This window comes from Nycticebus coucang, chromosome X (assembly GCF_027406575.1).
Source record: "Nycticebus coucang isolate mNycCou1 chromosome X, mNycCou1.pri, whole genome shotgun sequence".
NCBI classification, from domain to species: Eukaryota; Metazoa; Chordata; class Mammalia; order Primates; family Lorisidae; genus Nycticebus; species Nycticebus coucang.
The window spans coordinates 35083189-35091894 of NC_069804.1; the positions used below are offsets into that span (position 1 = coordinate 35083189).

Here is an 8706-nt window from a genome sequence, read left to right on the forward strand (position 1 = left end):
CTTTTCTTTTCTTTTTTTTTTTGTTCAGTGTAGGTTTTCTACAGGTGAGCCCGTGAACTCAGGACCTCTTGTCTCAATCCATGGGAGAGAGTTGCAGGAAGTGGGGACTAGTTCTCCAGAGGGACCCTGCTGTGACCCTTAGCACTCTCTTGCCAGGCATGAAACTAACGTTTTCCCTGCAACTTTGAACTTCCATTCCACCCTTTCCCCCTTGCCTGATGGTCCAAAAGCCTAACCCCTACAGAGACTGGAAAGTCTGCAGTTCATTGCCAGGTCTACCATTGTAAAGACTGTGGTAGAAAAGCTGCACTGTAATAGTGAGCCAAGCATTAGTGAAGACAAAGAGGGGGAGGCTGTTGGGCTTGGCTGTGCAAAAGTGCAAACCAGCTGCAGGAGGAGGCTTGCAAGCTGCATGTTCCACCCTGCTAGAGCCTCCTACCCAGTGCTCTACCCTGCCAGAACCACTCACCATGCACCCCGCAGTGATGTAGCTGCTGGCCTTGTGCTCCACCCTGCCATAGCTGCCCCAAACTAGCCCTGCCAGAGCCATGCGCCCCACGCCCCACACAGCCAGAAAGGCTTGCCATGCCCCCACCCTGCTGAAGCCACCACATCCAGTCCTGCCAGAGCTGCACAGTACGTGCCCCATGCTCCCATTGCTCCTGCTACAGCCACCTCCCTGGCTGTGGGAGTCACCTCAGAGCTGCACAGGGACACATCCCACGAAGATTCAGCAACAGTAGAGGGATCCCAATGGGCTCTAATCTTGGAGACACACCTCCCCAACTCTGGGGACTGCCAGAGGCAGACAAACCTCGCCCTATATGGATACCAGCACTGCAGAGCAGCTGGGCCAAAGGTGTGATGGCTGAGGGAGAAAATCATTTGCTGACTTGTAATCCTCAGGTTCAGACTGAGCTCAGGTGGAACACTCCCCAGTTGCCATGGAGTACCCGAAGCAGGCAGGCCTCAGGTCCCCCAGCCCACTGATGGCAGAGAGTTGTGGCCAGGCCAAGGAGGCATTGACTTTCCTTTGACTCTAGCAGGCGCAAAGCCTTGGCACATCTGCTTATCGGAGGGAGCAGGACCACAGCCCCATGGGGTTACTAGTGACTGGGTATGAAGCAGGTGCAAGGTGGAGAAAGAGACACCAGCGCCCCTGGTCCAATTCTGCTACTGGGCAGGACTTTCTGACTCCACAGAGCACCAGAATGAGTCACATTTGAGCAGCCAGTAGACCTCTTCTATCTCGTTACTGGAGCCCTTTCAAACACACCCACTTAGAGAGTTGGTAGTGATGGTTCCAATTTATTTGGAACTCCTAACCTTGGCCAATGATCCAAGGACCCTCTCGGGTGGTACACTGTGTAGCAATGGGAAGGGTTAATTTTCCTCTTCCAGTTGTTGCCTGTGGGGGACAGGGTGTCTTAGTTGCTTGTATTTCTCCACAGCTGAAACTTCAACCCAGAGTCATTGATCCACTAGGATCGGACAAAGACCAGTTGAATACATGACAGAGCCACCTAACCTCACCACACCAAGCAGGTCCCCAGAGTCTCAGACTGTAATACTGTGTGGGTCCTTCACAAAGCTGTAGGGGAAAAAGCTATAGTCACCCATTCCCAGATCCTTGGCAAAGGGCTGGTTAACCACAACTCCAGGGGCCTCCAGTCCAATTTCACGTTACCTGCCCATCTAGCCAAATGGGGAAAAATAATCATGGGGTGGAATTAGCGGTAAAAATTCTGGCAACATGAATAATCAGAGTAGATCAACTCCCCCATGAAATGACAAAACAGACACATCAGATGATCTCATTCATAAAAAAATGGCTGGCATGTCAGAAACCAAGTTCAGAATTTGGATGGCAAATAAGATCAACAGAATGGAGGTAAAGATAGAATTCGAATTTCAAGGAGTAAGTCAAAAGTTGTCTCAAGAATTCAATGAATTCAAAGACAAAATCACGAAAGATTTTGAAACATTGAGGCAAGAACTTGCAGCCCTCCAAGATGTGAAAAATACAGTAGATCCCTCACTAACAGAATGGAGCAGGCATAAGAAAGGATCTCCAACATTGAAGACAAAGCTTTTGAAGGCTCCCAAATGCTCAAAGAGGAAGAGATGTGGAGAGCAAACATGGACCATTCCTTGAAAAAATTGTGGGACCACTCCAAAAGAGCATACATTCACCTTATAGGAATCCCTAAAGGAGAAGAGGTTGCTTTGAAAGGCCCAGATGCACTACTCCAAGAAATAATAGAGAACTTCCCAAACATGGCAAGAGATTCTGAAATCCAGATAGTAGTTTCAGAACCCCAGCATGACTCAATCAAAATAATACATCTCCTAGACATATTATAATTAACTTTGCAAAAGTTAATATGAAGGAGAAAATTCTGCAAGCAGTCAGGCATAAGAAAAAATCATAACCTACAATGGGAAGAATACTAGAATGACTGTAGATCTCTCTGATGAAACTTTTTAAACTAGAAGAGGATGGTCATCAACCATTAATCTCCTAAAACAAAATAACTTTCAACCCAGGATCCTGTATCCAACTAAACTGAGTTACATTTATGATGGAGAAAATAAATACTTTAATGACAGTCACATGCTGAAGAAATTTTCCATAACTAAACCAGCTCTCCAGGATATTCTCAGATCCCCATCCTCTACAATGACAAACACAATGCTCTGCCACCAAAGTAAACTCACTCAGAAACTTTTGATCAAACTCCAACTTCCACGTGGCAAAATGATTAAAAATGTCCACTGGATTTTTGAAAAATTTGATACCCAAAATACTACCAAGCTTATCAATACTCCAATTAATATGAAAGTCTTAAATTGTCCTCTAAAGAGGCATAGGTTGCCTGGCTGGATACAAAAACTCAGGCTAGATATCTGCTGCATACAAGAATCTCATCTTATGTTAAAAGATAAATATAGACGCAGGGTGAAGGGATGGTTATCTATAATTCAAGCAAATGGAAATCAGAAGAAAGCAGGTGTTGCAATTATATTTGCAGATAAAATAGGCTTTAAACCAACAAAAGTATGAAAAGATAAGGATGGTCACTTCATATTAAGGGCAATACTCAAAATGATGAGATTTCAATTATTAACATTTATGCACCCAACCAGAATTTGCCCCAATTTATAAGAGAGACTCTTACAGGCATGAGCAACTTGATTTCCCCCAGCACCATAATAGTTGGAGATTTTAACACCCCTTTGGCAGTATTAGATAGATCCTCCAATAAGAAGCAAAGAAATTTTAGACTTAAACTTAACCATTCAACAATTGGATTTAATAGACATCTAAAGAACATTTCATCCTAACAAAACTGAATACACATTCTTTTCATCAGCCCACGGAACATCCTCCAAAATTGATCACATTTTGGGTCACAAGGCTAACCTCAGTAAATTTAAAAGAATAGAAATTATTCCTTCTATTTTCTCAGACCATCATTGAGTAAAAGTTGAACTCAGCAACAAAAGGAATCTGCATACTCATCCAAAGTCATGGAAAATAACCTCATGCTGAAAGATAGCTGGGTCATAGATAAGATTAAGAAGGAAATTACCAAATTTCTGGAAGAAAACAATAATGAAGACACAAATTACCAGAACCTCTGGGATACTGCAAATACAGTCCTACGAGAGAAATTTATAATGTTGCAAGACTTCTTCAAATGAATGGAAAGAAAGGAAGTCAACAACTAAATAGGACATCTCAAGCAAATGGAAAAGGAAGCACATTCCAACCCCAAACCCAGCAGAAGAAAAGACTTAAGTAAAATTAGAGCAGAATTAAATGAAATTGAAAACAAAAAAAGTATACAACAGGTCAATCAATCCAAAAGTTGTTTTCTTGAAAAGTCAGTAAAATAATAAACCTTTGGCTAACCTAACCAGAAATAAAAGAGTAAAATCCCTAATTTCATCCATCATAAATGATAAAGGCCAAATAACAATAGACTCCTCAGAAATTCAAAAAGTCCTTAATGAATATTACAAAAAAATTTATTCTCAGAAGTATGAAAATCTGAAGGAAAGAGACCAATACTTGGAAACACCCCACCTTCCTAGACTTAGCTATAAAACAGAAATGTTGAACAAGCCTATATCAAGATCTGAAATAGCATCAACTATGAGAAATCTCCCCAAAAAGAAAGGCCTGGGACAAGATGGCTTCTCATCAGAATTCTACCAAACCTTTAAAGAGGAACTAGTACCTATATTACTTAACCTTTTCCAAAACACAGACCAAGAAGGAATACTTTCCAACACATTCTATGAAACAAATATCACCCTGATCCCCAAACTAGGAAAAGACCCAACAAGAAAAGAAAATTATAGACCAACATCCCTAATTAATTTTGATGTAAAAATATTCAATAAGGTCCTAGCTAACAGAATCCAGCAACACACCAAATTATACATCATGACCACATGGGTTTCATCCCACGGTCCCAAGGATGGTTGAATATATGTAAATCTATAAATATAATACATCACATAAACAAAATAAAAAAAGACCATATGATTCTCTCAATTGATGCAGAAAAAGCTTTTGATAATATCCAGCATCCTTTCTTGATCAGAATGCTTAAAAAAATAGGTATAGAACATTTCTTAAACTGATAGAGGCTATCTATAGCAAACCCACAGCCAATATCATATTGAATGGAGTAAAACTGAAATCATTTCCACTCAGATCAGGAACCAGGCATGGTTGTCCATTGTTTCCACTGCTTTTTAACATTGTAATGGAAGTCTTAGCCATTGCAATCAGGCAAGAGAAGGCAATCAAGGGTATATAAATAGAATAGAGGAGGTCAAACTGTCACTCTTTGCAGATGATATGATTGTACACCTGGAAAACCTCAGGTACTCAATTACAAAACTCCTAGAAGTGATCAAGGAATACAGCAGCATTTCAGGATACAAAATCAATACTCACAAATCTGTAGCCTTTATATATACCAACAATAGTCAAGGTGAAAAAACAATCAAGGATGCTATTCCATTTACAACGGTGCCAAAGAAGATGAAATATCTTGCAGTTTACCTAACAAAGGATGTAAAATATCTCTATAAAGAGAAGTATGAAGCTGTGAGAAAAGAAATAGCTGAAGATGTTAACAAATGGAAAAATATACCATACTTATGGCTGGGAAGAATCAACATTGTTAAAATGTCTATACTTCCCAAAGCACTCTATAGATTTAATGTAATCCCTATTAAAGTACCTCTGCCATACTTTAAAGACCTGTAAAAATTAGTACTTTGTTTTACATGGAAAAAGAAAAAACCTCAAATAGCCACGACATTACTCAGAAATAAAAACAAATCAGGAGGAATCACACTATGAGACTTCAGACTATACTATACATCTATTGTGATTCAAAAAGTATGGTACTGGCACAAAAATAGAGAGGTACATATATGGAACAGAATTGAAAACCAAGAGATGAACCCAGACACTTATTGTCATTTGATTTTTGATACGCCTATCAAAAATATAAATTGGGGGAAGGATTCTCTATTTAACAAATGGTGCTAGGTGAATTGGCTGGTGACTTACAGAAGACTAAAACCGAACCCACACCTTTCTCTAACAAAAATTGACTCTCAGTGGTTAAAGGACTTAAGACGTGAAACTAAAAAAATTCTTGGAAGGAGTGCAGGGGCTTGGCTTGGGAGAATACTTTAGGAGGATGACACACGTCGTCCCAGGACATCAAAGCAATACCAAAAATACATTACTGGGATCTGATCAAACTAAAAAGCTTCTGCACTGCCACGAACACAGTTAAGTAAAGCAAGTAGACATCCCACAGAATGGGAGAGGATTTTTGCAGGTTATATTTCTGACAAAGGTCTAATAATCAGAATCCACAGAGAACTCAAACTTATTAATAAGAAAAGAACAGAATCCACAGAGAACTCAAACTTATTAGTAAGAAAAGAACAGAGACTACAATTAAAAGGGCCACACCATCAACCCACCATTTTACAACAGATGAACCTGTAGTGGATAGCGTAGCCTACCCTTTCTCACAGGGCTCGAACAGTAGGAATCCTACCCTACAGACCACCAGGGAAAAGGAAGATTATTTAATGACTGCTTTTGGAATCAATTAGCAGGGACCCCAGCAGTGACTACCATTTCCTCAATCAGATTTTGTGGTGAAGGGTAAAACTCACATTGGTTTGTGGCATCTTCAAGGGTGTGCTCCAGCATGTGGACCCTAACAAGATTCTTGTCCTAAAAAAAGTGAAGAATGTACAAACAGGACCAAGTGTCCCAGGAGTGAAGATGTTTTTGGGGCATGAGATTGTGAATGTGGAACCACTGGATGAAGTGGAGCAAGGTGCAGTGAGAGAAAAGGCTTATTCTGTTAGTCTAAATACAGAAAGAACCAGAATGGATAAAATGAAATATAAAAACCTAAATATATTCGAGCCTGTTTCTCCTGCCCTTGAGGCACCAACTACCTCCCTGCTGAATGACTTCAAGTGCAGCCCATCAGAGGAAGAAGAGATGACACACACAGTCATTGATCAGTTTCAGCAGAAGTTTGGAGCTGCTATGCTCCACATCAAGAAGCAGAGTGTCCTAAGTGTGGCAGCAGAAGGAGCTAACGTGTGTCCTCATGGGAAACTGTGTTGGCTTCAGGTGGCCACAGCCGAATTTACTTATTTGACGTTCTCCTTCTGGGAAGTCATTCTTTTAACAAGGAACTTCAGATGACATTAGAAAACAAGAGAATTTTGAAGGTTATTCATGATTGTCACTGGCTGGCTGATTATCTCATTCATCAATATGGAATTTTGCTGAATAATGTCTTTGACACACAGGTAGCAGATGTCCTTCAATTTCTATGGAAACAGGGAGCTTTCTTCCAAACTGCATCAGTAAAGTGCAAGTGAGTTTGGTCAGACACCTTAAAGTAGCCCCTAAATATCTCTCCTTTCTAGAAGAGAGACAAAAGCTAATTCGGGAAAATCCAGAACCGTGGTTCACACAAACTCTTTCACCATCTTTGCTAAAAATTTTGGCCCTAGAAACTACCTATCTGCTCCCTCTACCCTTGGTATATCCGGATGAAATGATGTCTGACCTAACCACCCAGTGGTTGGGTACCTAAACACTTACAGAGAGGGCTCTGCAGACTGGCTTGGAGGTACAGAGGCTACATGTATGGAGCTGCCAGAGGAACTGCTTCAACTCAAGGACTTTCAGAAACAGCGCAGAGAGAGAGCTGTAAAAGAATATAGGGTGAATGCACAGGGACTCTTAATAAGGACAGTGGTACATCCAAAGAAATCAGTGACAGAAACAGCAGGAAAAGAGGGAAAAGTAAGAGGTTTCTTATTTTGTAAAATTTCTAGGACAGATGAATCTCCAAGTTTTACATCTCATGAATATATTGAGCATGTGAATTTTCTGAAAGAAGAATATAATAGTAAAGAAATTACAGAACTTCAACATCTACTTCTCAGAAAGGAAGGGGAAGCCAGCGAGGATTCCAGCAACAAACTCATTTGCCTGGAGTCAAAGGGGTCAGAGGACCAGAAAATAACTCAAAAAGAAATCTTTACAATACCCGAACCTGAGTTGCAGGCAAGTTTATATTTGAAAGAAGAGATAGAACAGTTATTAATGATGGAAAACAAGGAAGATTTAAAATGTTCAAAACAGGATGTTTCAGTGTCTCCTTCTCTTGTTCAGAAAACCACAGTATTTCCAAGTGATGCCTTTCATCCTTTAAGAAGAACCGTGCTTTCCACACTTAACTCACCCCTCCAGCCTTGGAGAAGACTGATCCCTGGATAAATCCTTCTCTAAATGAGCCTTAGAGATTTGCAATTTGTTCTTAAGGCCATAAAGGAAGCCCATTTTCTCTGCCATCAGGACCTTCCACGGTACTTAAGTTTCTCAGATCGTAAATTTAGTAATACATCAGTCACAGGCTTTGGGAATGTTTATATCTTCTTGCTTACTCCTGCATTCCTGGTATTTGAATTAGAGTGGGAATGAATAAATTAAATGGAAAAACGTAAAATTTCTGATTATGCTATGGTGCAGAAATGTTCCCAGTGGCCAGAGTGAATTATTTCTTGTAATTTGGGCTTAGAGAATTTGAAGAAAGGAACAATCTTGGGTTTAGTATCAGGAAGAATCCATAATTTCAAAATTTGATTTTTTTTTCTTTTATATTTGTTTAAAAGGAGTTGGTAGAACTATTACTCATAAGTTTTTAAAAGTTGTACCAGGGTCAGGCCCGGTGTCTCACACCTATAATCCTAGCACTCTGGGAGGCCGAGGTGAGTGGATCACTTGAGCTCACAAGTTCAAGACCAGCCTGAGCAACAGTGAGACCTCTCTCTACTAAAAATGAAAAACAGAGTATCTCAAGAATGGAAGAAAAAGTATCCAATGTACTCAGCCCTACTATGAAAAGTTGTACCTGGCGTGGCGCCCATGTTCCCAGTGGCCAGAGTGAATTATTTCTTATAATTTGGGCTTAGAGGATTTGAAGAAAGGAACAATCTTGGGTTTAGTATCAGAAAGAATGCATAATTTCAAAATTTGGGGTTTTTTTTTTAGTTGGTTTAAAAGGAGTTGGTAAAACTATTACTCATATTTTTTTTTCAGTTTTTGGCCAGAACTTGGTTTGAACCTGCCAC

At 40.2% G+C, this 8706-nt stretch overlaps 1 pseudogene; it reads left to right on the forward strand.

Moving 5' to 3' along the window:
* The first annotated feature begins 548 nt into the window (after positions 1-548).
* Positions 549-7875, forward strand: LOC128576753 (piRNA biogenesis protein EXD1-like; annotated as a pseudogene).
* The last annotated feature ends 831 nt before the right edge of the window (positions 7876-8706 follow it).